Raw genomic sequence first — 26,161 nt, 5'->3', positions numbered from 1 at the left:
ATAATAATAGCTTTACATTCGTTATTTCCTTCTTCTTATTTTTTTTTCTATTTTCTGGGAACATTTATCGATTTTTTTGTCGTGAGCCGGTTCTGTGCGGAAGGGTATGACGCAGATTACTCCGGAGACGGTTAACTCATTAAAAACAATTATTTCGACTGTTTTATCCATAATTTACGTAAACGTCGCGACACGAGGTCTTCCCAGGGAGGTCACCCATCCTACTCTGCCATCGCGCCAGAACGCTTAACTTCTGGTTATGATTGGGCGAGAGCAGTGCCGCGTGTTGTCCATCGCCGCCCCTCCACACGTACTCGAGGGATATAAGAATAAACATCCCACTCAATGTCGGGTGCGATCTTACCAGCACTAATGCACCGGATCCCATCAGAACTCCGAAGTTAAGCGTGCTTGGGCGAGAGCAGTACTAGGATGGGTGACCCCTGGGAAGTCCTCGTGTTGCACCCTTTTTCGTTTTTTCTATTTTTGATTACTTGTTGACAGACGATTTTCGGCTCAAATCATCTGAATCTCGATCGGGACCAGATAAGACATGTGAAATGAAAGTAGCTCGGGCACTGCCGGATTTGGACAAAATTGTAGGTTAATTTGATTGTAAACGGGCAAACGGACGAGACTCATTACTACGCAATGAGCTGACGAGATTTTAGCCGAATTCCTTCTCTAAGACCCTCTAATTTGCGATTTACGCTTCTGTTAAGCTTTCGTTTCCTCGAGAAATCCGCTTAGGAAGTTCGAAATTCGATTCCGGTTCCATTTTATCGTATCCCAGGCATAATAATAGCTTTACATTCGTTATTTCCTTCTTCTTATTTTTTTTCTATTTTCTGGGAACATTTATCGATTTTTGTTGTCGTGAGCCGGTTCTGTGCGGAAGGGTATGACGCAGATTACTCCGGAGACGGTTAACTCATTAAAAACAATTATTTCGACTGTTTTATCCATAATTTACGTAAACGTCGCGACACGAGGTCTTCCCAGGGAGGTCACCCATCCTACCTCTGCCATCGCGCCAGAACGCTTAACTTCATGGTTATGATTGGGCGAGCGAGCAGTGCCGCGTGTTGTCCATCGCCGCCCGCTCCACACGTACTCGAGGATATAAGAATAAACATCCCACTCAATGTCGGTGCGATCATACAGCACTAATGCACGGATCCCATCAGAACTCCGAAGTTAAGCGTGCTTGGGCGAGAGCAGTACTAGGATGGGTGACCCCTGGAAGTCCTCGTGTTGCACCCTTTTTCGTGTTTTTCTATTTTTGATTACTTGTTGACAGACGATTTTCGGCTCAAATCATCTGAATCTCGATCGGGACCAGATAAGACATGTGAAATGAAAGTACTCGGCCTGCCGGATTTGGACAAAATGGTAGGCTAATTTGATTGTAAACGGGCAAAACGACGAGACTCATTACTACGCATGAGCTGACGAGATTTTTAGCCGCAATTCCTTCTCATAGACCCTCTAATTTGCGATTGTCCCGCTTCTGTTAGCTTTCGTTTCCTCGAGAAATCCGCTTATGAAGTTCGAAATTCGATTCCGGTTCCATTTTATCGTACCCAGGCATAATAATAGCTTTACATTCGTTATTTCCTTCTTCTTATTTTTTGTTCTATTTCTGGGGAACATTATCGATTTTTGTTGTCGTGAGCCGTTCTGTGCGGAAGGGTATGACCGCAGATTACTCCGGAGACGGTTAACTCATTAGAAAACAATTAATTTCGACTGTTTTATTCCATAATTTACGTAAAGGCGGTTACGCGACACGAGGTCTTCCCAGGGAGGTCACCCATCCTAGCTCTGCCATCGCGCCAGAAGCTTAACTTCATGGTTATAGTTGGGCGAGAGCAGTGGCCGCGTGTTGTCCATCGCCGCCCGCTCCACACGTACTCGAGGGATATAAAATAAACATCCCACTCAATTCGGTGCGATCATACCAGCACTAATGCACCGGATCCCATCAGAACTCCGAAGTTAAGCGTGCTTGGCGAGAGCAGTACTATGATGGGTGACCCCTGGGAAGTCCTCGTGTTGCAACCCTTTTTCCGGCGGGTGTTTTCTATTTTTGATTGACTTGTTGACAGACGTTTTCGGCTCAAATCATCTTGAATCTCGATCGAGACAAGATAAGACATTGAAATGAAAGTAGCTCGGGCACTGCCGGATTTGGACAAAAGTTGTAGGCTAATTGATTGTAAACGGGCAACGGAACGAGACTCATTACTAAGCAATGAGCTGACGAGATTTTAGCCGAATTCCTTCTCTAAGACCCTCTAATTGCGATTTACCGCTTCTGTTAAGCTTTCGTTTCCTCGAGAATCCGCTTAGGAAGTTCGAAATTCGATTCCGGTTCCATTTTATCGTATCCCAGGCATAATAATAGCTTTACATTCGTTATTTCCTTCTTCTTATTTTTTTTCTATTTTCTGGGAACATTTATCGATTTTTGTTGTCGTGAGCCGGTTCTGTGCGGAAGGGTATGACGCAGATTACTCCGGAGACGGTTAACTCATTAAAAACAATTATTTCGACTGTTTTATCCATAATTTACGTAAACGTCGCGACACGAGGTCTTCCCAGGGAGGTCACCCATCCTAGCTCTGCCATCGCGCCAGAACGCTTAACTTCATGGTTATGATTGGGCGAGAGCAGTGCCGCGTGTTGTCCATCGCCGCCGCTCCACACGTACTCGAGGGATATAAGAATAAACATCCCACTCAATGTCGGGTGCGATCATACCAGCACTAATCCATCAGAACTCCGAAGTTAAGCGTGCTTGGGCGAGAGCAGTACTAGGATGGGTGACCCCTGGGAAGTCCTCGTGTTGCACCCTTTTTCGTGTTTTTCTATTTTTGATTACTTGTTGACAGACGATTTTCGGCTCAAATCATCTGAATCTCGATCGGGACCAGATAACATGTGAAATGAAAAGTAGCTCGGGCACTGCCGATTTGGACAAAATTGTAGGCTAATTTGATTGTAAACGGGCAACGGACGAGACTCATTACTACGCAATGAGCTGACGAGATTTTAGCCGAATTCCTTCTCTAAGACCCTCTAATTTGCGATTTACCGCTTCTGTTAAGCTTTCGTTTCCTCGAGAAATCCGCTTAGGAAGTTCGAAATTCGATTCCGGTTCCATTTATCGTATCCAGGCATAATAATAGCTTTACATTCGTTATTTCCTTCTCTTATTTTTTTTCTATTTTCTGGGAACATTTATCGATTTTTGTTGTCGTGAGCCGGTTCTGTGCGGAAAGGGTATGACGCAGATTACTCCGGAGACGGTTAACTCATTAAAACAATTATTTCGACTGTTTTATCCATAATTTACGTAAACGATCGCGACACGAGGTCTTCCCAGGGAGGTCACCCATCCTACCTCTGCCATCGCGCCAAAACGCTTAACTTCGTGGTTATGATTGGGCGAGAGCAGTGCCGCGTGTTGTCCATCGTCGCCCGCTCCACACGTACTCGAGAGATATAAGAATAAACATCCCACTCAATATCGGTGCAATCTTACGAGCACTAATACACCGGATCCCATCAGAACTCCGAAGTTAAGCGTGCTTGGGTGAGAGCAGTACTAGGATGGGTGACACCCTGGGAAAGTCCTCGTGTTGCACCATTTTTCGTGTTTTTCTATTTTTGATTACTTGTTGACAGACGATTTTCGGCTCAAATCATATGAATCTCGATCGGGACCAGATAAGACATGTGAAATGAAAGTAGCTCGGGCTTTGCCGGATTCTGACAAAATTGTAGGCTAATTTGATTGTAAACGGGCAAACGGACGAGACTCATTATTACGCAATGAGCTGACGAGATTTTAGCCGAATTCCTTCTCTAAGACCCTCTAATTTGCGATTTAACGCTTCTGTTAAGCTTTCGTTTCATCATGAAATCCGCTCAGGAAGTTCGAAATTCGATTCCGGTTCCATTTTATCGTATCCCAGGCATAATAATAGCTTTGCATTCGTTATTTCCTTCTTCTTATTTTTTTTCTATTTTCTGGGAACATTTATCGATTTTGTTGTCGTGAGCCGGTTCTGTGCGGAAGGGTATGACGCAGATTACTCCGGAGACGGTTAACTCATTAAAAACAATTATTTCGACTGTTTTATCCATAATTTACGTAAACGGTCGCGACACGAGGTCTTCCCAGGGAGGTCACCCATCCTAGCTCTGCCATCGCGCCAGAACGCTTAACTTCATGGTTATGATTGGGCGAGAGCAGTGCCGCGTGTTGTCCATCGCCGCCCGCTCCACACGTACACGAGGGATATAAGAATAAACATCCCACTCAATGTCGAGTGCGATCTTACTAGCACTAATGCACCGGATCCCATCAGAACTTCGAAGTTAAGCGTGCTTGGGCGAGAGCAGTACTAGGATGGGTGATCCTCCTGTGAAGTCCTCGTGCTTGCACCCTTTTTCGTGTTTTTCTATTTTTGATTACTTGTTGACAACGATTTTCGGCTCAATCATCATGAATCTCGATCGGGACCAGATAAGACATGTGAAATGAAAGTAGCTCGGGCACTGCCGGATTGGACAAAATTGTAGGCTAATTTGATTGTAACGGGCAAACGGACGAGACTCATTACTACGCAATGTAGCTGACGAGATTTTAGCCGAATTCCTTCTCTAAGACCCTCTAATTTGCGATTTACCCCTTCTGTTAAGCTTTCGTTTCCTCGAGAAATCCGCTTAGGAAGTTCGAAATTCGATTCCGGTTCCATTTTATCGTATCCCCGGCATAATAATAGCTTTACATTCGTTATTTCCTTCTTCTTATTTTTTTTCTATTTTCTGGGAACATTTATCGATTTTTGTTGTCGTGAGCCGGTTCTGTGCGGAATGGTATGACGCAGATTACTCCGGAGACGGTTAACTCATTAAAAACAATTATTTCGACTGTTTTATTCATAATTTACGTAAACGGTCGCGACACGAACTCTTCCCAGAGAGCTCACCCATCCTAGCTCTGCCATCGCGCCAGAACGCTTAACTTCCTGGTTATGATTGGGCGAAAGCAGTGCCGCGTGTTGTCCATCGCCGCCCGCTCCACACGTACACGAGGGATATAAGAATAAACATCCCACTCAATGTCGTGTGCGATCTTACTAGCAATAATGCACCGGATCCCAACAGAACTCCGAAGTTAAGCGTGCTTGGGCGAGAGCAGTACTAGGATGGGGGTGACCCCCTGAGAAGTCCTCGTGTTGCACCCTTTTTCGTGTTTTTCTATTTTTGATTACTTGTTGACAGACGATTTTCGGCTCAAATCATCTGAATCTCGATCGGGACCAGATAAGACATGTGAAATGAAAGTAGCTCGGGCACTGCCGGATTTGGACAAAATTGTAGGCTAATTTGATTGTAAACGGGCAAACGGACGAGACTCATTACTACGCAATGAGCTGACGAGATTTTAGCCGAATTCTTCTCTAAGACCCTCTAATTTGCGATTTACCGCTTCTGTTAAGCTTTTGTTTCCTCGAGAAATCCGCTTAGGAAGTTCGAAATTCGATTCCGGTTCCATTTTATCGTATCCCAGGCATAATAATAGCTTTACATTCGTTATTTCCTTCTTCTTATTTTTTTTCTATTTTCTGGGAACATTTATCGATTTTTGTTGTCGTGAGCCGGTTCTGTGCGGAAGGGTCATGACGCAGATTACTCCGGAGACGGTTAACTCATTAAAAACAATTATTTCGACTGTTTTATCCATAATTTACGTAAACGATCGCGACACGAGGTCTTCCCAGGGAGGTCACCCATCCTAGCTCTGCCATCGCGCCAGAACGCTTAACTTCATGGTTATGATTGGGCGAGAGCAGTGCCGCGTGTTGTCCATCGCCGCCTGCTCCACACGTACTCGAGGGATATAAGAATAAACATCCCACTCAATGTCGGGTGCGATCATACCAGCACTAATGCACCGGATCCCATCAGAACTCCAAAGTTAAGGGTGCTTAGGGCGAGAGCAGTACTAGATGTGGGTGACCCCCTGGGAAGTCCTCGTGTTGCACCCTTTTTTCGTTTTTTTCTATTTTTGATTACTTGTTGACAGACGATTTTCGGCTCAAATCATCTGAACTCGATCAGGACCAATATAAGACATGTGAAATGAAAGTAGCTCGGTCACTGCCGGATTTGGACAAAATTGTAGGCTAATTTGATTGTAAACGGGCAAACGGACGAGACTCATTACTACGCAATGAGCTCACGAGATTTTAGCCGAATTCCTTCTCTAAGACCCTCTAATTTGCGATTTACCGCTTCTGTTAAGCTTTCGTTTCCTCGAGAAATCCGCTCAGGAAGTTCGAAATTCGATTCCGGTTCCATTTTATCGTATCCCAGGCATAATAATAGCTTTACATTCATTATTTCCTTCTTCTTATTTTTTTTTTCTATTTTCTGGGAACATTAATCGATTTTTGTTGTCGTAAGCCAGTTCTGTGCGGAAGGGTATGACGCAGATTACTCCGGAGACGGTTAACTCATTAAAAACAATTATTTCGACTGTTTTATCCATAATTTACGTAAACGGTCGCGACACGAGGTCTTCCCAGGGAGGTCACCCATCCTAGCTTTGCCATCGCGCCAGAACGTTTAACTTCATGGTTACGATTGGGCGAGAGCAGTGCCGCGTGTTGTCCATCGCCGCCCGCTCCACACGTACTCGAGGGATATAAGAATAAACATCCCACTCAATGTCAGGTGTGATCATACTAGCACTAATGCACCGGATCCCATCAGAACTCTGAAGTTAAGCGTGCTTGGGCGAGAGCAGTACTAGGATGGGTGACCCCATGGGAAGTCCTAGTGTTGCACAACCTTTTTCATGTTTTTCTATTTTTGATTACTTGTTGACAGACGATTTTTGGCTCAAATCATCTGAATCTCAATCGGGACCAGATAAAACATGTGAAATGAAAGTAGCTCGGGCACTGCCGGATTTGGACAAAATTGTAGGCTAATTTGATTGTAAACGGGCAAACGGACGAGACTCATTACTACGCAATGAGCTCACGAGATTTTAGCCGAATTCCTTCTCTAAGACCCTCTAATTTGCGATTTACCGCTTCTGTTAAGCTTTCGTTTCCTCGAGAAATCCGCTCAGGAAGTTCGAAATTCGATTCCGGTTCCATTTTATCGTATCCCAGGCATAATAATAGCTTTACATTCGTTATTTCCTTCTTCTTATTTTTTTTTCTATTTTCCTGGGAACATTTATCGATTTTTGTTGTCGTGAGCCGGTTCTGTGCGGAAAGGGTATGACGCAGATTACTCCGGAGACGGTTAACTCATTAAAAACAATTATTTCGACTGTTTTATCCATAATTTACGTAAACGGTCGCGACACGAGGTCTTCCCAGGGAGGTCACCCATCCTAGCTCTGCCATCGCGCCAGAACGCTTAACTTCATGGTTATGATTGGGCGAGAGCAGTGCCGCGTGTTGTCCATCGCCGCCCGCTCCACACGTACTCGAGGGATATAAGAATAAACATCCCACTCAATGTCGGGTGCGATCATACAAGCACTAATGCACCGGATCCCATCAGAACTCCGAAGTTAAGCGTGCTTGGGCGAGAGCAGTACTAGGATGGGTGACCCCCTGGGAAGTCCTCGTGTTGCACCCTTTTTCGTGTTTTTCTATTTTTGATTACTTGTTGACAGACGATTTCGGCTCAAATCATCTGAATCTCGATCGGGACCAGATAAGACATGTGAAATGAAAGTAGCTCGGGCACTGCCGGATTTGGACAAAATTGTAGGCTAATTTGATTGTAAATGGGCAAACGGACGAGACTCATTACTACGCAATGAGCTGACGAGATTTTAGCCGAATTCCTTCTCTAAGACCCTCTAATTTGCGATTTACCGCTTCTGTTAAGCTTTCGTTTCCTCGAGAAATCCGCTTAGGAAGTTCGAAATTCGATTCCGGTTCCATTTTATCGTATCCGAGGCATAATAATAGCTTTACATTCGTTATTTCCTTCTTCTTATTTTTTTTCTATTTTCTGGGAACATTTATCGATTTTTGTTGTCGTGAGCCGGTTCTGTGCGGAAGGGTATGACGCAGATTACTCCCGAGACGGTTAACTCATTAAAAACAATTATTTCGACTGTTTTATCCATAATTTACGTAAACGGTCGCGACACGAGGTCTTCCCAGGGAGGTCACCCATCCAAGCTCTGCCATCGCGCCAGAACGCTTAACTTCATGGTTATGATTGGGCGAGAGCAGTGCCGCGTGTTGTCCATCGCCGCCCGCTCCACACGTACTTGAGGGATATAAGAATAAACATCCCACTTATTGTTGGGTGCGATCAAACCAGCACTAATGCATTGGATCCCATCAGAACTCCGAAGTTAAGCGTGCTTGGGCGAGAGCAGTACAAGGATGGGTGACCCCCTGGGAAGTCCTCGTGTTGTTGCATCCTTTTTCGTATTTTTCTATTTTTGATTACTTGTTGACAGTCGTCTCAAATCATCTGAATCTCGATCGGGACCAAATAAGACATGTGAAATGAAAGTAGCTCGGGCACTGCCGGATTTGGACAAAATTGTAGGCTAATTTGATTGTAAACAGGCAAACGGACGAGACTCATTACTACGCAATGAGCTGACGAGATTTTAGCCGAATTCCTTCTCTAAGACCCTCTAATTTGCGATTTCCCGCTTTTTTAAGCTTTCGTTTCCTCGAGAAATCCGCTTAGGAAGTTCGAAATTCGATTCCGGTTCCATTTTATCGTATCCGAGGCATAATAATAGCTTTACATTCGTTATTTCCTTCTTCTTATTTTTTTTCTATTTTCCGGGAGCATTTATCGATTTTCGTTGTCGTGAGTCGGTTCTGTGCGGAAAGGTATGACGCAGATTACTCCGGAGACGGTTAACTCATTAAAAACAATTATTTCGACTATTTTATCCATAATTTACGTAAACGGTCGCGACACGAGGTCTTCCCAGGGAGGTCACCCATCCTAGCTCTGTCATCGCGCCAGAACGCTTAACTTCATGCTTATGATTGGGCGAGAGCAGTGCCGCGTGTTCTCCATCGCCGCCCGCTCCACACGTACACGAGGGATATAAGAATAAACATCCACTCATTGTCTGGTGCGATCTTACCAGCACAAATGCACCGGATCCCATCAGAACTCTGAAGTTAAGCGTGCTTGGGGGAGAGCAGTACTAGGATGGGTGACCCCCTGGGAAGTCCTCGGGTTGCACCTTTTTTCGTGTTTTTCTATTTTTGATTACTTGTTGACAGACGAGATTTTAGCCGAATTCCTTCTCTAAGACCCTCTAATTTGCGATTTACCGATTCTGTTAAGCTTTCGTTTCCTCGAGAAATCCGCTTAGGAAGTTCGAAATTCGATTCTGGTTCCATTTTATTGTATCCCAGGCATAATAATAGCTTTGCATTCGTTATTTCCTTCTTCTTATTTTTTTTTCTATTTTCTGGGAGCATTTATCGATTTTCGTTGTCGTGAGTCGGTTCTGTGCGGAAAGGTATGACGCAGATTACTCCGGAGACGGTTAACTCATTAAAAACAATTATTTCGACTATTTTATCCATAATTTACGTAAACGGTCGCGACACGAGGTGTTTCCAGGGAGGTCACCCATCCTAGCTCTGCCATCGCGCCAGAACGCTTAACTTCATGGTTATGATTGGGCGAGAGCAGTGCCGCGTGTTCTCCATCGCCGCCCGCTCCACACGTACACGAGGGATATAAAAATAAACATCCACTCATTGTTGGGTGCGATCTTACCAGCACTAATGCACCGGATCCCATCAGAACTCCGAAGTAAAGCGTGCTTGGGCGAGAGCAGTACTAGGATGGGTGAGACCCCCTGGGAAGTCCTCGTGTTGCACCTTTTTTCGTGTTTTTCTATTTTTGATTACTTGTTGACAGACGAGATTTTAGCCGAATTCCTTCTCTAAGACCCTCTAATTTGCGATTTACCGATTCTGTTAAGCTTTCGTTTCCTCGAGAAATCCGCTTAGGAAGTTCGAAATTCGATTCTCGTTCCATTTTATTGTATCTCAGGCATAATAATAGCTTTGCATTCGTTATTTCCTTCTTCTTATTTTTTTTTCTATTTTCCGGGAGCATTTATCGATTTTCGTTGTCGTGAGTCGGTTCTGTGCGGAAAGGTATGACGCAGATTACTCCAGAGATGGTTAACTAATTAAAAACAATTATTTCGACTATTTTATCCATAATTTACGTAAACGGTCGTGACACGAGGTGTTCCCAGGGAGGTCACCCATCCTAGCTCTGCCATCGCGCCAGAACGCTTAACTTCATGGTTATGATTGGGCGAGAGCAGTGCCGCGTGTTCTCTATCGCCGCCCGCTCCACACGTACACGAGGGATATAAGAATAAACATCCACTCATTGTCGGGTGCGATCTTACCAGCACTAATGCACCGGATCCCATCAGAACTCCGAAGTTAAGCGTGCTTGGGCGAGAGCAGTACTAGGATGGGTGACCCCCTGGGAAGTCCTCGTGTTGCACCTTTTTTCCGTGTTTTTCTATTTTTGATTACTTGTTGACAGACGAGATTCGGCTCAAATCATCTAAATCTCGATCGGGACCAGATAAAACATGTGAAATGAAAGTAGCTCGGGCACTGCCGGATTTTGACAAAATTATAGGCTAATTTGATTGTAAATGGGCAAACGGACGAGACTCATTACTACGCAATGAGCTGACGAGATTTTAGCCGAATTCCTTCTCTAAGACCCTCTAATTTGCGATTTACCGATTCTGTTAAGCTTTCGTTTCCTCGAGAAATCCGCTTAGGAAGTTCGAAATTCGATTCCGGTTCCATTTTATCGTATCCGAGGCATAATAATAGCTTTACATTCGTTATTTCCTTCTTCTTATTTTTTTTCTATTTTCTGGGAACATTTATCGATTTTTGTTGTCGTGAGCCGGTTCTGTGCGGAAGGGTATGACGCAGATTACTCCCGAGACGGTTAACTCATTAAAAACAATTATTTCGACTGTTTTATCCATAATTTACGTAAACGGTCGCGACACGAGGTCTTCCCAGGGAGGTCACCCATCCAAGCTCTGCCATCGCGCCAGAACGCTTAACTTCATGGTTATGATTGGGCGAGAGCAGTGCCGCGTGTTGTCCATCGCCGCCCGCTCCACACGTACTCGAGGGATATAAGAATAAACATCCCACTCAATGTCGGGTGCGATCTTACGAGCACTAATGCACCGGATCCCATCAGAACTCCGAAGTTAAGCGTGCTCGGGCGAGGGCAGTACTAGGATGGGTGACCCCCTGGGAAGTCCTCGTGTTGCACCCTTTTTCGTGTTTTTCTATTTTTGATTACTTGTTGACAGACGATTTTCGGCTCAAATCATCTGAATCTCGATCGGGACCAGATAAACATGTGAAATGAAAGTAGCTCGGGCACTGCCGGATTTTGACAAAATTATAGGCTAATTTGATTGTAAATGGACAAACGGACGAGACTCATTACTACGCAATGAGCTGACGAGATTTTAGCCGAATTCCTTCTCTAAGACCCTCTAATTTGCGATTTACCGATTCTGTTAAGCTTTCGTTTCCTCGAGAAATCCGCTTAGGAAGTTCGAAATTCGATTCCGGTTCCATTTTATCGTATCCGAGGCATAATAATAGCTTTACATTCGTTATTTCCTTCTTCTTATTTTTTTTCTATTTTCTGGGAACATTTATCGATTTTTGTTGTCGTGAGCCGGTTCTGTGCGGAAGGGTATGACGCAGATTACTCCCGAGACGGTTAACTCATTAAAAACAATTATTTCGACTGTTTTATCCATAATTTACGTAAACGGTCGCGACACGAGGTCTTCCCAGGGAGGTCACCCATCCAAGCTCTGCCATCGCGCCAGAACGCTTAACTTCATGGTTATGATTGGGCGAGAGCAGTGCCGCGTGTTGTCCATCGCCGCCCGCTCCACACGTACTTGAGGGATATAAGAATAAACATCCCACTTATTGTCGGGTGCGATCATACCAGCACTAATGCACCGGATCCCATCAGAACTCCGAAGTTAAGCGTGCTTGGGCGAGAGCAGTACTAGGATGGGTGACCCCCTGGGAAGTCCTCGTGTTGCATCCTTTTTCGTATTTTTCTATTTTTGATTACTTGTTGACAGTCGTCTCAAATCATCTGAATCTCGATCGGGACCAAATAAGACATGTGAAATGAAAGTAGCTCAGGCACTGCCGGATTTGGACAAAATTGTAGGCTAATTTGATTGTAAACAGGCAAACGGACGAGACTCATTACTACGCAATGAGCTGACGAGATTTTAGCCGAATTCCTTCTCTAAGACCCTCTAATTTGCGATTTACCGATTCTGTTAAGCTTTCGTTTCCTCGAGAAATCCGCTTAGGAAGTTCGAAATTCGATTCCGGTTCCATTTTATCGTATCCGAGGCATAATAATAGCTTTACATTCGTTATTTCCTTCTTCTTATTTTTTTTCTATTTTCTGGGAACATTTATCGATTTTTGTTGTCGTGAGCCGGTTCTGTGCGGAAGGGTATGACGCAGATTACTCCCGAGACGGTTAACTCATTAAAAACAATTATTTCGACTGTTTTATCCATAATTTACGTAAACGGTCGCGACACGAGGTCTTCCCAGGGAGGTCACCCATCCAAGCTCTGCCATCGCGCCAGAACGCTTAACTTCATGGTTATGATTGGGCGAGAGCAGTGCCGCGTGTTGTCCATCGCCGCCCGCTCCACACGTACTCGAGGGATATAAGAATAAACATCCCACTCAATGTCGGGTGCGATCTTACGAGCACTAATGCACCGGATCCCATCAGAACTCCGAAGTTAAGCGTGCTCGGGCGAGGGCAGTACTAGGATGGGTGACCCCCTGGGAAGTCCTCGTGTTGCACCTTTTTCGTGTTTTTCTATTTTTGATTACTTGTTGACAGACGATTTTCGGCTCAAATCATCTGAATCTCGATCGGGACCAGATAAAACATGTGAAATGAAAGTAGCTCGGACACTGCCGGATTTGGACAAAATTGTAGGCTAATTTGATTGTAAACTGGCAAACGGACGAGACTCATTACTACGCAATGAGCTGACGAGATTTTAGCCGAATTCCTTCTCTAAGACCCTCTAATTTGCGATTTAACGCTTCTGTTAAGCTTCACCCTGGGAAGTCCTCGTGTTGCACCCTTTTTCGTGTTTTTCTATTTTTGATTACTTGTTGACAGACGATTTTCGGCTCAAATCATCTGAATCTCGATCGCGACCAGATAAGACATGTGAAATGAAAGTAGCTCGGCCACTGCCGGATTTGGACAAAATTGTATGCTAATTTGATTGTAAACGGGCAAACGGACGAGACTCATTGCTACGCAATGAGCTGACGAGATTTTAGCCGAATTCCTTCTCTAAGACCCTCTAATTTGCGATTTAACGCTTCTATTAAGCTTTCGTTTCCTCGAGAAATCCGCTTAGGAAGTTCGAAATTCGATTCCGGTTCCATTTTATCGTATCCGAGGCATAATAATAGCTTTACATTCGTTATTTCCTTCTTCTTATTTTTTTTTCTATTTTCTGGGAACATTTATCGATTTTTGTTGTCGTGAGCCGGTTCTGTGCGGAAGGGTATGACGCAGATTACTCCGGAGACGGTTAACTAATTAAAAACAATTATTTCGACTGTTTTATACATAATTTACGTAAACGGTCGCGACACGAGGTCTTCCCAGGGAGGTCACCCATCCTAGCTCTGCCATCGCGCCAGAACGCTTAACTTCATGGTTATGATTGGGCGAGAGCAGTGCCGCGTGTTCTCCATCGCCGCCCGCTCCACACGTACACGAGGGATATAAGAATAAACATCCACTCATTGTCGGGTGCGATCTTACCAGCACTAATGCACCGGATCCCATCAGAACTCCGAAGTTAAGCGTGCTTGGGCGAGAGCAGTACTAGGATGGGTGACCCCCTGGGAAGTCCTCGTGTTGCACCTTTTTTCGTGTTTTTCTATTTTGATTACTTGTTGACAGACGAGATTCGGCTCAAATCATCTAAATCTCGATCGGGACCAGATAAACATGTGAAATGAAAGTAGCTCGGGCACTGCCGGATTTTGACAAAATTATAGGCTAATTTGATTGTAAATGGGCAAACGGACGAGACTCATTACTACGCAATGAGCTGACGAGATTTTAGCCGAATTCCTTCTCTAAGACCCTCTAATTTGCGATTTACCGATTCTGTTAAGCTTTCGTTTCCTCGAGAAATCCGCTTAGGAAGTTCGAAATTCGATTCCGGTTCCATTTTATCGTATCCGAGGCATAATAATAGCTTTACATTCGTTATTTCCTTCTTCTTATTTTTTTTCTATTTTCTGGGAACATTTATCGATTTTTGTTGTCGTGAGCCGGTTCTGTGCGGAAGGGTATGACGCAGATTACTCCCGAGACGGTTAACTCATTAAAAACAATTATTTCGACTGTTTTATCCATAATTTACGTAAACGGTCGCGACACGAGGTCTTCCCAGGGAGGTCACCCATCCAAGCTCTGCCATCGCGCCAGAACGCTTAACTTCATGGTTATGATTGGGCGAGAGCAGTGCCGCGTGTTGTCCATCGCCGCCCGCTCCACACGTACTCGAGGGATATAAGAATAAACATCCCACTCAATGTCGGGTGCGATCTTACGAGCACTAATGCACCGGATCCCATCAGAACTCCGAAGTTAAGCGTGCTCGGACGAGGGCAGTACTAGGATGGGTGACCCTCTGGGAAGTCCTCGTGTTGCACCTTTTTCGTGTTTTTCTATTTTTGATTACTTGTTGACAGACGATTTTCGGCTCAAATCATCTGAATCTCGATCGGGACCAGATAAAACATGTGAAATGAAAGTAGCTCGGGCACTGCCGGATTTTGACAAAATTATAGGCTAATTTGATTGTAAATGGACAAACGGACGAGACTCATTACTACGCAATGAGCTGACGAGATTTTAGCCGAATTCCTTCTCTAAGACCCTCTAATTTGCGATTTACCGATTCTGTTAAGCTTTCGTTTCCTCGAGAAATCCGCTTAGGAAGTTCGAAATTCGATTCCGGTTCCATTTTATCGTATCCGAGGCATAATAATAGCTTTACATTCGTTATTTCCTTCTTCTTATTTTTTTTCTATTTTCTGGGAACATTTATCGATTTTTGTTGTCGTGAGCCGGTTCTGTGCGGAAGGGTATGACGCAGATTACTCCCGAGACGGTTAACTCATTAAAAACAATTATTTCGACTGTTTTATCCATAATTTACGTAAACGGTCGCGACACGAGGTCTTCCCAGGGAGGTCACCCATCCAAGCTCTGCCATCGCGCCAGAACGCTTAACTTCATGGTTATGATTGGGCGAGAGCAGTGCCGCGTGTTGTCCATCGCCGCCCGCTCCACACGTACTCGAGGGATATAAGAATAAACATCCCACTTATTGTCGGGTGCGATCATACCAGCACTAATGCACCGGATCCCATCAGAACTCCGAAGTTAAGCGTGCTTGGGCGAGAGCAGTACTAGGATGGGTGACCCCCTGGGAAGTCCTCGTGTTGCACCCTTTTTCGTATTTTTCTATTTTTGATTACTTGTTGACAGTCGTCTCAAATCATCTGAATCTCGATCGGGACCAAATAAGACATGTGAAATGAAAGTAGCTCAGGGCACTGCCGGATTTGGACAAAATTGTAGGCTAATTTGATTGTAAACAGGCAAACGGACGAGACTCATTACTACGCAATGAGCTGACGAGATTTTAGCCGAATTCCTTCTCTAAGACCCTCTAATTTGCGATTTACCGATTCTGTTAAGCTTTCGTTTCCTCGAGAAATCCGCTTAGGAAGTTCGAAATTCGATTCCGGTTCCATTTTATCGTATCCGAGGCATAATAATAGCTTTACATTCGTTATTTCCTTCTTCTTATTTTTTTTCTATTTTCTGGGAACATTTATCGATTTTTGTTGTCGTGAGCCGGTTCTGTGCGGAAGGGTATGACGCAGATTACTCCCGAGACGGTTAACTCATTAAAAACAATTATTTCGACTGTTTTATCCATAATTTACGTAAACGGTCGCGACACGAGGTCTTCCCAGGGAGGTCACCCATCCAAGCTCTGCCATCGCGCCAGAACGCTTAACTTCATGGTTATGATTGGGCGAGAGCAGTGCCGCGTGTTGTCCATCGCCGCCCGCTCCACACGTACTCGAGGGATATAAGAATAAACATCCCACTCAATGTCGGGTGCGATCTTACGAGCACTAATGCACCGGATCCCATCAGAACTCCGAAGTTAAGCGTGCTCGGGCGAGGGCAGTACTAGGATGGGTGACCCCCTGGGAAGTCCTCGTGTTGCACCTTTTTCGTGTTTTTCTATTTTTGATTACTTGTTGACAGACGATTTTCGGCTCAAATCATCTGAATCTCGATCGGGACCAGATAAAACATGTGAAATGAAAGTAGCTCGGACACTGCCGGATTTGGACAAAATTGTAGGCTAATTTGATTGTAAACTGGCAAACGGACGAGACTCATTACTACGCAATGAGCTGACGAGATTTTAGCCGAATTCCTTCTCTAAGACCCTCTAATTTGCGATTTAACGCTTCTGTTAAGCTTCACCCTGGGAAGTCCTCGTGTTGCACCCTTTTTCGTGTTTTTCTATTTTGATTACTTGTTGACAGACGATTTTCGGCTCAAATCATCTGAATCTCGATCGCGACCAGATAAGACATGTGAAATGAAAGTAGCTCGGCCACTGCCGGATTTGGACAAAATTGTATGCTAATTTGATTGTAAACGGGCAAACGGACGAGACTCATTGCTACGCAATGAGCTGACGAGATTTTAGCCGAATTCCTTCTCTAAGACCCTCTAATTTGCGATTTAACGCTTCTATTAAGCTTTCGTTTCCTCGAGAAATCCGCTTAGGAAGTTCGAAATTCGATTCCGGTTCCATTTTATCGTATCCGAGGCATAATAATAGCTTTACATTCGTTATTTCCTTCTTCTTATTTTTTTTTCTATTTTCTGGGAACATTTATCGATTTTTGTTGTCGTGAGCCGGTTCTGTGCGGAAGGGTATGACGCAGATTACTCCGGAGACGGTTAACTAATTAAAAACAATTATTTCGACTGTTTTATACATAATTTACGTAAACGGTCGCGACACGAGGTCTTCCTAGGGAGGTCACCCATCCTAGCTCTGCCATCGCGCCAGAACGCTTAACTTCATGGTTATGATTGGGCGAGAGCAGTGCCGCGTGTTGTCCATCGCCGCCCGCTCCACACGTACTCGAGGGATATAAGAATAAACATCCCACTCAATGTCGGGTGCGATCATACCAGCACTAATGCACCGGATCCCATCAGAACTCCGAAGTTAAGCGTGCTTGGGCGAGGGCAGTACTAGGATGGGTGACACCCTGAGAAGTCCTCGTGTTGCACCCTTTTTCGTGTTTTTCTATTTTTGATTACTTGTTGACAGACGATTTTCGGCTCAAATCATCTGAATCTCGATCGGGACCAGATAAGACATGTGAAATGAAAGTAGCTCGGGCGCTGCCGGATTTGGACAAAATTGTAGGCTAATTTGATTGTAAACGGGCAAACGGACGAGACTCATTACTACGCAATGAGCTGACGAGATTTAAGCCGAATTCCTTCCCTAAGACCCTCTAATTTGCGATTTACCGCTTCTGTTAAGCTTTCATTTCCTTGAGAAATCTGCTTAGGAAGTTCGAAATTCGATTCCGGTTCCATTTTATCGTATCCCAGGCATAATAATAGCTTTACATTCGTTATTTCCTTCTTCTTATTTTTTTTTCTATTTTCTGGGAACATTTATCGATTTTTGTTGTCGTGAGCCGGTTCTGTGCGGAAGGGTATGACGCAGATTACTCCAGAGACGGTTAACTCATTAAAAACAATTATTTCGACTGTTTTATCCATAATTTACGTAAACGGTCGCGACACGAGGTCTTCCCAGGGAGGTCACCCATCCAAGCTCTGCCATCGCGCCAGAACGCTTAACTTCATGGTTATGATTGGGCGAGAGCAGTGCCGCGTGTTGTCCATCGCCGCCCGCTCCACACGTACTCGAGGGATATAAGAATAAACATCGACCCCCTGGGAAGTCCTCGTGTTGCACCCTTTTTCGTATTTTTCTATTTTTGATTACTTGTTGACAGTCGGCTCAAATCATCTGAATCTCGATCGGGACCAAATAAGACATGTGAAATGAAAGTAGCTCGGGCACTGCCGGATTTGGACAAAATTGTAGGTTAATTTGATTGTAAACGGGCAAACGGACGAGACTCATTACTACGCAATAAGCTGACGAGATTTTAGCCGAATTCCTTCTCTAAGACCCTCTAATTTGCGATTTACCGTTTCTGTTAAGCTTTCGTTTCCTCGAGAAATCCGCTTAGGAAGTTCGAAATTCGATTCCGATTCCATTTTATCGTATCCAAGGCATAATAATAGCTTTACATTCGTTATTTCCTTCTTCTTATTTTTTTTTCTATTTTCTGGGAACATTTATCGATTTTTGTTGTCGTGAGCCGGTTCTGTGCGGAAGGGTATGACGCAGATTACTCCCGAGACGGTTAACTCATTAAAAACAATTATTTCGACTGTTTTATCCATAATTTACGTAAACGGTCGCGACACGAGGTCTTCCCAAGGAGGTCACCCATCCAAGCTCTGCCATCGCGCCAGAACGCTTAACTTCATGGTTATGATTGGGCGAGAGCAGTGCCGCGTGTTGTCCATCGCCGCCCGCTCCACACGTACTCGAGGGATATAAGAATAAACATCCCACTCATTGTCGGGTGCGATCATACCAGCACTAATGCACCGGATCCCATCAGAACTCCGAAGTTAAGCGTGCTTGGGCGAGAGCAGTACTAGGAAGTCCTCGTGTTGCACCTTTTTTCGTATTTTTCTATTTTTGATTACTTGTTGACAGTCGGCTCAAATAATCTGAATCTCGATCGGGACCAAATAAGACATGTGAAATGAAAGTAGCTCGGGCACTGCCGGATTTGGACAAAATTGTAGGCTAATTTGATTGTAAACGGGCAAACGGACGAGACTCATTACTACGCAATGAGCTGACGAGATTTTAGCCGAATTCCTTCTCTAAGACCCTCTAATTTGCGATTTACCGATTCTGTTAAGCTTTCGTTTCCTCGAGAAATCCGCTTAGGAAGTTCGAAATTCGATTCCGGTTCCATTTTATCGTATCCGAGGCATAATAATAGCTTTACATTCGTTATTTCCTTCTTCTTATTTTTTTTCTATTTTCTGGGAACATTTATCGATTTTTGTTGTCGTGAGCCGGTTCTGTGCGGAAGGGTATGACGCAGATTACTCCCGAGACGGTTAACTCATTAAAAACAATTATTTCGACTGTTTTATCCATAATTTACGTAAACGGTCGCGACACGAGGTCTTCCCAGGGAGGTCACCCATCCAAGCTCTGCCATCGCGACAGAACGCTTAACTTCATGGTTATGATTGGGCGAGAGCAGTGCCGCGTGTTGTCCATCGCCGCCCGCTCCACACGTACTTGAGGGATATAAGAATAAACATCCCACTTATTGCCGGGTGCGATCATACCAGCACTAATGCACCGGATCCCATCAGAACTCCGAAGTTAAGCGTGCTTGGGCGAGAGCAGTACTAATATGGGTGACCCCCTGGGAAGTCCTCGTGTTGCATCCTTTTTCGTATTTTTCTATTTTTGATTACTTGTTGACAGTCGTCTCAAATCATCTGAATCTCGATCGGGACCAAATAAGACATGTGAAATGAAAGTAGCTCAGGCACTGCCGGATTTGGACAAAATTGTAGGCTAATTTGATTGTAAACAGGCAACGGACGAGACTCATTACTACGCAATGAGCTGACGAGATTTTAGCCGAATTCCTTCTCTAAGACCCTCTAATTTGCGATTTACCGATTCTGTTAAGCTTTCGTTTCCTCGAGAAATCCGCTTAGGAAGTTCGAAATTCGATTCCGGTTCCATTTTATCGTATCCGAGGCATAATAATAGCTTTACATTCGTTATTTCCTTCTTCTTATTTTTTTTTCTATTTTCTGGGAACATTTATCGATTTTTGTTGTCGTGAGCCGGTTCTGTGCGGAAGGGTATGACGCAGATTACTCCGGAGACGGTTAACTAATTAAAAACAATTATTTCGACTGTTTTATACATAATTTACGTAAACGGTCGCGACACGAGGTCTTCCCAGGGAGGTCACCCATCCTAGCTCTGCCATCGCGCCAGAACGCTTAACTTCATGGTTATGATTGGGCGAGAGCAGTGCCGCGTGTTGTCCATCGCCGCCCGCTCCACACGTACTCGAGGGATATAAGAATAAACATCCCACTCAATGTCGGGTGCGATCTTAAGAGCACTAATGCACCGGATCCCATCAGAACTCCGAAGTTAAGCGTGCTCGGGCGAGGGCAGTACTAGGATGGGTGACCCCCTGGGAAGTCCTCGTGTTGCACCTTTTTCGTGTTTTTCTATTTTTGATTACTTGTTGACAGACGATTTTCGGCTCAAATCATCTGAATCTCGATCGGGACCAGATAAAACATGTGAAATGAAAGTAGCTCGGGCACTGCCGAGCTGGACAAAATTGTAGGCTAATTTGATTGTAAACTGGCAAACGGACGAGACTAATTACTACGCAATGAGCTGACGAGATTTTAGCCGAATTCCTTCTCTAAGACCCTCTAATTTGCGATTTAACGCTTCTGTTAAGCTTCACCCTGGGAAGTCCTCGTGTTGCACCCTTTTTCGTGTTTTTCTATTTTTGATTACTTGTTGACAGACGATTTTCGGCTCAAATCATCTGAATCTCGATCGCGACCAGATAAGACATGTGAAATGAAAGTAGCTCGGCCACTGCCGGATTTGGACAAAATTGTATGCTAATTTGATTGTAAACGGGCAAACGGACGAGACTCATTGCTACGCAATGAGCTGACGAGATTTTAGCCGAATTCCTTCTCTAAGACCCTCTAATTTGCGATTTACCGCTTCTATTAAGCTTTCGTTTCCTCGAGAAATCCGCTTAGGAAGTTCGAAATTCGATTCCGGTTCCATTTTATCGTATCCGAGGCATAATAATAGCTTTACATTCGTTATTTCCTTCTTCTTATTTTTTTTTCTATTTTCTGGGAACATTTATCGATTTTTGTTGTCGTGAGCCGGTTCTGTGCGGAAGGGTATGACGCAGATTACTCCGGACACGGGTAACTAATTTAAAACTATTATTTCGACTGTTTTATCCATAATTTACGTAAACGATCGCGACACGAGGTCTTCCCAGGGAGGTCACCCATACTACCTCTGCCATCGCGCCAGAACGCTTAACTTCGTGGTTATTATTGGGCGAAAGCAGTGCCGCGTGTTGTCCATCGCCGCCCGCTCCACACGTACTCGAGGGATATAAGAATAAACATCCCACTCAATGTCGGGTGCGATCATACCAGCACTAATGCACCGGATCCCATCAGAACTCCGAAGTTAAGCGTGCTTGGGCGAGAGCAGTACTAGGATGGGTGACCCGACCCCATGGGAAGTCCTCGTGTTGCACCTTTTTTCGTGTTTTTCTATTTTTGATTACTTGTTGACAGACGATTTTCGGCTCAAATCATATGAATCTCGATCGGGATCAGATAAAACATGTGAAATGAAAGTAGCTCGGGCACTGCCGGATTTGGAAAAAATTGTAGGCTAATTTGATTGTAAACGGGCAAACGGACGAGACTCATTACTACGCAATGAGCTGACGAGATTTAAGCCGAATTCCTTCTCTAAGACCCTCTAATTTGCGATTTACCGCTTCTGTTAAGCTTTCGTTTCCTCGAGAAATCCGCTTAGGAAGTTCGAAATTCGATTCCGGTTCCATTTTATCGTATCCCAAGCATAATAATAGCTTTACATTCGTTATTTTCCTTCTTCTTATTTTGTTTTCTATTTTCCGGGAACATTTATCGATTTTTGTTGTCGTGAGCCGGTTCTGTGCGGAAGGGTATGACGCAGATTACTCCGGAGACGGTTTACTCATTAAAAACAATTATTTCGACTGTTTTATCCATAATTTACGTAAACGGTCGCGACACGAGGTCTTCCCAGGGAGGTCACCCATCCTAGCTCTGCCATCGCGCCAGAACGCTTAACTTCGTGGTTATGATTGGGCGAAAGCAGTGCCGCGTGTTGTCCATCGCCGCCCGCTCCACACGTACTCGAGGGATATAAGAATAAACATCCCACTCAATGTCGGGTGCGATCTTACGAGCACTAATGCACCGGATCCCATCAGAACTCCGAAGTTAAGCGTGCTTGGGCGAGAGCAGTACTAGGATGGGTGACACCCTGAGAAGTCCTCGTGTTGCACCCTTTTTCGTGTTTTTCTATTTTTGATTACTTGTTGACAGACGATTTTCGGCTCAAATCATCTGAATCTCGATCGGGACCAGATAAGACATGTGAAATGAAAGTAGCTCGGGCACTGCCGGATTTGGACAAAATTGTAGCTAATTTGATTGTAAACGGGCAAACGGACGAGACTCATTACTACGCAATGAGCTGACGAGATTTTAGCCGAATTCCTTCTCTAAGACCCTCTAATTTGCCATTTACCGCTTTTGTTAAGCTTTCGTTTCCTCGAGAAATCCGCTTAGGAAGTTCGAAATTCGATTCCGGTTCCATTTTATCGTATCCCAGGCATAATAATAGCTTTACATTCGTTATTTCCTTCTTCTTATTTTTTTTTCTATTTTCTGGGAACATTAATCGATTTTTGTTGTCGTGAGCCGGTTCTGTGCGGAAGGGTATGACCCAGATTACTCCGGAGACGGTTAACTCATTGAAAACAATTATTTCGACTGTTTTATCCATAATTTACGTAAACGATCGCGACACGAGGTCTTCCCAGGGAGGTCACCCATCCTAGCTCTGCCATCGCGCCAGAACGCTTAACTTCATAGTTATGATTGGGCGAGAGCAGTGCCGCGTGTTGTCCATCGCCGCCCGCTCCACACGTACTCGAGGGATATAAGAATAAACATCCCACTAAGTCGGGTGCGATCATACCAGCACTAATGCACCGGATCCCATCAGAACTCCGAAGTTAAGCGTGCTTGGGCGAGAGCAGTACTAGGATGGGTGACCCCCTGGGAAGTCTTCGTGTTGCACCTTTTTTCGTGTTTTTCTATTTTTGATTACTTGTTGACAGACGATTTTCGGCTCAAATCATATGAATCTCGATCGGGATCAGATAAAACATGTGAAATGAAAGTAGCTCAGGCACTGCCGGATTTGGACAAAATTGTAGGCTAATTTGATTGTAAACGGGCAAACGAACGAGACTCATTACTACGCAATGAGCTGACGAGATTTAAGCCGAATTCCTTCTCTAAGACACTCTAATTTGCGATTTACCGCTTCTGTTAAGCTTTTGTTTCCTCGAGAAATCCGCTTAGGAAGTTCGAAATTCGATTCCGGTTCCATTTTATCGTATCTCAGGCATAATAATAGCTTTACATTCGTTATTTTCCTTCTTCTTATTTTTTTTCTATTTTCTGGGAACATTTATCGATTTTTGTTGTCGTGAGCCGGTTCTGTGCGGAAGGGTATGACGCAGATTACTCCGGAGACGGTTAACTCATTAAAAACAATTATTTCGACTATTTTATCCATAATTTACGTAAACGGTCGCGACACGAGGTCTTCCCAGGGAGGTCACCCATCCTAGCTCTGCCATCGCGCCAGAACGCTTAACTTCGTGGTTATGATTGGGCGAAAGCAGTGCCGCGTGTTGTCCATCGCCGCCCGCTCCACACGTACTCGAGGGATATAAGAATAAACATCCCACTCAATGTCGGGTGCGATCATACCAGCACTAATCACCGGATCCCATCAGAACTTCCGAAGTTAAGCGTGCTTGGGCGAGAGCAGTACTAGGATGGTTGACCCCTGGGAAGTCCTCGTGTTGCACCCCTTTTCGTGTTTTTCTATTTTGATTACTTGTTGACTAGACGATTTTCGGCTCAAATCATCTGAATCTCGATCAGACCAGATAAGACATGTGAAATGAAAGTAGCTCGGGCAATGCCGGATTTGGACAAAATTGTAGCCTAATTTGATTGTAAACGAGGCAAACGGACGAGACTCATTACTACGCAATGAGCTGACGAGATTTTAGCCGAATTTCTTCTCTAAGACCCTTTAATTTGCGATTACCGCTTCTCTTAAGCTTTCGTTTCCTCGAGAAATCCGCTTAGGAAGTTCGAAATTCGATTCCGGTTCCATTTTATCGTATCCCAGGCATAATAATAGCTTTACATTCGTTATTTCCTTCTTCTTATTTTTTTTTCTATTTTCTGGGAACATTTGTCGATTTTTGTTGTCCTGAGCCGGTTCTGTGCGGAAGGATATGACGCAGATTACTCCGGAGACGGTTAACTCATTAAAACAATTATTTCGACTGTTTTATCCATAATTTACGTAAACGGTCGCGACACGAGGTCTTCCCAGAGAGGTCACCCATCTAGCTCTGCCATCGCGCCAGAACGCATTAACTTCATGGTTCTGATTGGGCCGAGAGCAGTGCCGCGTGTTGTCAATCGCCGCCCCTCCCACACGTACTCGAGGGATATAAGAATAATCATCCCACTCAATTATCGTGTGCGATCATACCAGCACTAATGCAACGGATCCCATTAGAACTCCGAAGTTAAGCGTGCTTTGGCGAGAGCATTACTAGGATGGATGACCCACCTGGGAAGTCCTCGTGTTACCCCCTTTTCGTGTTTTTTCTATTTTGATTACTTGTTGACAGACGATTTTCGTCTCAAATCATCTGAATCTCGGTCAAACCAAATAAGACATGTGAAAGAAAAAAGCTCGGCACTGCCAGATTTGGACAAATTGTAGCCTAATTTGATTGTAAAACGAGCAAACGGACGAGATCATACTACGCAATGAGCTGACGAGATTTTAGCACGAATTCCTTCTCTAAGACCCTCTAATTTGCGATTTACCGCTTCTGTTAAGCTTTCGTTTCCTCGAGAAATCCGCTTAGGAAGTTCGAAATTCGATTCCGGTTCCATTTTATCGTATCCCAGGCATAATAAGCTTTACATTCGTTATTTCCTTCTTCTTATTTTTTTTTCTATTTTCTGGGAACATTTATCGATTTTTGTTGTCGTGAGCCGGTTCTGTGCGGAAGGGTATGACGCAGATTACTCCGGAGACGGTTAACTCATTAAAACAATTATTTCGACTGTTTTATCCATAATTTACGTAAACGGTCGCGACACGAGGTCTTCCCAGGGAGGTCACCCATCCTACTCTGCCATCGCGCCAGAACGCTTAACTTCATGGTTATGATTGGGCGAGAGCAGTGCCGCGTGTTGTCCATCGCCGCCCGCTCCACACGTACTCGAGGGATATAAGAATAAACATCCCACTCAATGTCGGGTGCGATCATACCAGCACTAATGCACCGGATCCCATCAGAACTCCGAAGTTAAGCGTGCTTGGGCGAGAGCAGTACTAGGATGGGTGACCCCTGGGAAGTCCTCGTGTTGCACCCTTTTCGTGTTTTTCTATTTTTGATTACTTGTTGACAGACGATTTTCGGCTCAAATCATCTGAATCTCGATCGGGACCAGATAAGACATGTGAAATGAAAGTAGCTCGGGCACTGCCGGATTTGGACAAAATTGTAGGCTAATTTGATTGTAAACGGGCAAACGGACGAGACTCATTACTACGCAATGAGCTGACGAGATTTTAGCCGAATTCCTTCTCTAAGACCCTCTAATTTGCGATTTACCGCTTCTGTTAAGCTTTCGTTTCCTCGAGAAATCCGCTTAGGAAGTTCGAAATTCGATTCCGGTTCCATTTTATCGTATCCCAGGCATAATAATAGCTTTACATTCGTTATTTCCTTCTTCTTATTTTTTTTCTATTTTCTGGGAACATTTATCGATTTTTGTTGTCGTGAGCCGGTTCTGTGCGGAAGGGTATGACGCAGATTACTCC

General features: G+C 44.4%; 27 non-coding genes and 4 pseudogenes across 27 annotated transcripts; all 31 read left to right on the top strand.

Annotated features, from left to right (window-relative positions):
* Nucleotides 1–350: 350 nt before the first annotated feature.
* On the top strand, nt 351–468 carry LOC142513662 (5S ribosomal RNA). Its single transcript, XR_012809597.1, has one exon. It is a non-coding gene; the product is annotated as a 5S ribosomal RNA (ribosomal RNA).
* A 680-nt stretch (nt 469–1,148) lies between these two features.
* On the top strand, nt 1,149–1,263 carry LOC142511562 (5S ribosomal RNA; annotated as a pseudogene).
* Nucleotides 1,264–1,947: 684 nt separating this feature from the next.
* On the top strand, nt 1,948–2,064 carry LOC142508538 (5S ribosomal RNA). Its single transcript, XR_012806746.1, has one exon. It is a non-coding gene; the product is annotated as a 5S ribosomal RNA (ribosomal RNA).
* Nucleotides 2,065–2,749: 685 nt separating this feature from the next.
* LOC142511891 (5S ribosomal RNA) lies at nt 2,750–2,857 on the top strand (annotated as a pseudogene).
* Nucleotides 2,858–3,533: 676 nt separating this feature from the next.
* Nucleotides 3,534–3,653, top strand: LOC142510186 (5S ribosomal RNA). Its single transcript, XR_012808312.1, has one exon. It is a non-coding gene; the product is annotated as a 5S ribosomal RNA (ribosomal RNA).
* A 682-nt stretch (nt 3,654–4,335) lies between these two features.
* Nucleotides 4,336–4,456, top strand: LOC142509921 (5S ribosomal RNA). The gene has a single exon (XR_012808066.1). It is a non-coding gene; the product is annotated as a 5S ribosomal RNA (ribosomal RNA).
* A 681-nt stretch (nt 4,457–5,137) lies between these two features.
* LOC142509760 (5S ribosomal RNA) lies at nt 5,138–5,258 on the top strand. The gene has a single exon (XR_012807916.1). It is a non-coding gene; the product is annotated as a 5S ribosomal RNA (ribosomal RNA).
* A 683-nt stretch (nt 5,259–5,941) lies between these two features.
* LOC142507300 (5S ribosomal RNA) lies at nt 5,942–6,062 on the top strand. Its single transcript, XR_012805560.1, has one exon. It is a non-coding gene; the product is annotated as a 5S ribosomal RNA (ribosomal RNA).
* A 686-nt stretch (nt 6,063–6,748) lies between these two features.
* LOC142506373 (5S ribosomal RNA) lies at nt 6,749–6,867 on the top strand. Its single transcript, XR_012804667.1, has one exon. It is a non-coding gene; the product is annotated as a 5S ribosomal RNA (ribosomal RNA).
* Nucleotides 6,868–7,555: 688 nt separating this feature from the next.
* On the top strand, nt 7,556–7,674 carry LOC142512966 (5S ribosomal RNA). The gene has a single exon (XR_012808938.1). It is a non-coding gene; the product is annotated as a 5S ribosomal RNA (ribosomal RNA).
* A 682-nt stretch (nt 7,675–8,356) lies between these two features.
* On the top strand, nt 8,357–8,478 carry LOC142507650 (5S ribosomal RNA). Its single transcript, XR_012805901.1, has one exon. It is a non-coding gene; the product is annotated as a 5S ribosomal RNA (ribosomal RNA).
* A 674-nt stretch (nt 8,479–9,152) lies between these two features.
* LOC142507391 (5S ribosomal RNA) lies at nt 9,153–9,271 on the top strand. Its single transcript, XR_012805650.1, has one exon. It is a non-coding gene; the product is annotated as a 5S ribosomal RNA (ribosomal RNA).
* Nucleotides 9,272–9,799: 528 nt separating this feature from the next.
* On the top strand, nt 9,800–9,920 carry LOC142516972 (5S ribosomal RNA). The gene has a single exon (XR_012812738.1). It is a non-coding gene; the product is annotated as a 5S ribosomal RNA (ribosomal RNA).
* Nucleotides 9,921–10,448: 528 nt separating this feature from the next.
* LOC142512129 (5S ribosomal RNA) lies at nt 10,449–10,567 on the top strand. Its single transcript, XR_012808809.1, has one exon. It is a non-coding gene; the product is annotated as a 5S ribosomal RNA (ribosomal RNA).
* Nucleotides 10,568–11,251: 684 nt separating this feature from the next.
* Nucleotides 11,252–11,370, top strand: LOC142513744 (5S ribosomal RNA). The gene has a single exon (XR_012809674.1). It is a non-coding gene; the product is annotated as a 5S ribosomal RNA (ribosomal RNA).
* Nucleotides 11,371–12,052: 682 nt separating this feature from the next.
* On the top strand, nt 12,053–12,171 carry LOC142507326 (5S ribosomal RNA). Its single transcript, XR_012805586.1, has one exon. It is a non-coding gene; the product is annotated as a 5S ribosomal RNA (ribosomal RNA).
* A 676-nt stretch (nt 12,172–12,847) lies between these two features.
* LOC142514551 (5S ribosomal RNA) lies at nt 12,848–12,966 on the top strand. The gene has a single exon (XR_012810440.1). It is a non-coding gene; the product is annotated as a 5S ribosomal RNA (ribosomal RNA).
* Nucleotides 12,967–13,936: 970 nt separating this feature from the next.
* Nucleotides 13,937–14,055, top strand: LOC142512118 (5S ribosomal RNA). The gene has a single exon (XR_012808808.1). It is a non-coding gene; the product is annotated as a 5S ribosomal RNA (ribosomal RNA).
* Nucleotides 14,056–14,736: 681 nt separating this feature from the next.
* On the top strand, nt 14,737–14,855 carry LOC142515993 (5S ribosomal RNA). The gene has a single exon (XR_012811812.1). It is a non-coding gene; the product is annotated as a 5S ribosomal RNA (ribosomal RNA).
* A 682-nt stretch (nt 14,856–15,537) lies between these two features.
* LOC142515949 (5S ribosomal RNA) lies at nt 15,538–15,656 on the top strand. The gene has a single exon (XR_012811768.1). It is a non-coding gene; the product is annotated as a 5S ribosomal RNA (ribosomal RNA).
* Nucleotides 15,657–16,333: 677 nt separating this feature from the next.
* On the top strand, nt 16,334–16,452 carry LOC142514550 (5S ribosomal RNA). Its single transcript, XR_012810439.1, has one exon. It is a non-coding gene; the product is annotated as a 5S ribosomal RNA (ribosomal RNA).
* Nucleotides 16,453–17,422: 970 nt separating this feature from the next.
* On the top strand, nt 17,423–17,541 carry LOC142513291 (5S ribosomal RNA). Its single transcript, XR_012809245.1, has one exon. It is a non-coding gene; the product is annotated as a 5S ribosomal RNA (ribosomal RNA).
* Nucleotides 17,542–18,921: 1,380 nt separating this feature from the next.
* On the top strand, nt 18,922–19,023 carry LOC142511239 (5S ribosomal RNA; annotated as a pseudogene).
* A 676-nt stretch (nt 19,024–19,699) lies between these two features.
* Nucleotides 19,700–19,818, top strand: LOC142512644 (5S ribosomal RNA). Its single transcript, XR_012808862.1, has one exon. It is a non-coding gene; the product is annotated as a 5S ribosomal RNA (ribosomal RNA).
* Nucleotides 19,819–20,494: 676 nt separating this feature from the next.
* Nucleotides 20,495–20,613, top strand: LOC142517022 (5S ribosomal RNA). Its single transcript, XR_012812785.1, has one exon. It is a non-coding gene; the product is annotated as a 5S ribosomal RNA (ribosomal RNA).
* Nucleotides 20,614–21,583: 970 nt separating this feature from the next.
* On the top strand, nt 21,584–21,707 carry LOC142515879 (5S ribosomal RNA). The gene has a single exon (XR_012811699.1). It is a non-coding gene; the product is annotated as a 5S ribosomal RNA (ribosomal RNA).
* A 685-nt stretch (nt 21,708–22,392) lies between these two features.
* Nucleotides 22,393–22,511, top strand: LOC142516860 (5S ribosomal RNA). Its single transcript, XR_012812631.1, has one exon. It is a non-coding gene; the product is annotated as a 5S ribosomal RNA (ribosomal RNA).
* A 681-nt stretch (nt 22,512–23,192) lies between these two features.
* LOC142510884 (5S ribosomal RNA) lies at nt 23,193–23,311 on the top strand. Its single transcript, XR_012808689.1, has one exon. It is a non-coding gene; the product is annotated as a 5S ribosomal RNA (ribosomal RNA).
* A 684-nt stretch (nt 23,312–23,995) lies between these two features.
* LOC142509033 (5S ribosomal RNA) lies at nt 23,996–24,113 on the top strand. Its single transcript, XR_012807224.1, has one exon. It is a non-coding gene; the product is annotated as a 5S ribosomal RNA (ribosomal RNA).
* Nucleotides 24,114–24,797: 684 nt separating this feature from the next.
* LOC142511875 (5S ribosomal RNA) lies at nt 24,798–24,917 on the top strand (annotated as a pseudogene).
* A 675-nt stretch (nt 24,918–25,592) lies between these two features.
* On the top strand, nt 25,593–25,710 carry LOC142511185 (5S ribosomal RNA). The gene has a single exon (XR_012808718.1). It is a non-coding gene; the product is annotated as a 5S ribosomal RNA (ribosomal RNA).
* Nucleotides 25,711–26,161: the final 451 nt, after the last annotated feature.

The sequence above is a fragment of the Primulina tabacum genome, chromosome 10 (genome assembly GCF_025594145.1).
Source record: "Primulina tabacum isolate GXHZ01 chromosome 10, ASM2559414v2, whole genome shotgun sequence".
NCBI classification, from domain to species: domain Eukaryota; kingdom Viridiplantae; phylum Streptophyta; class Magnoliopsida; order Lamiales; family Gesneriaceae; genus Primulina; species Primulina tabacum.
This window is presented reverse-complemented; position numbering and strand designations above follow the sequence as displayed.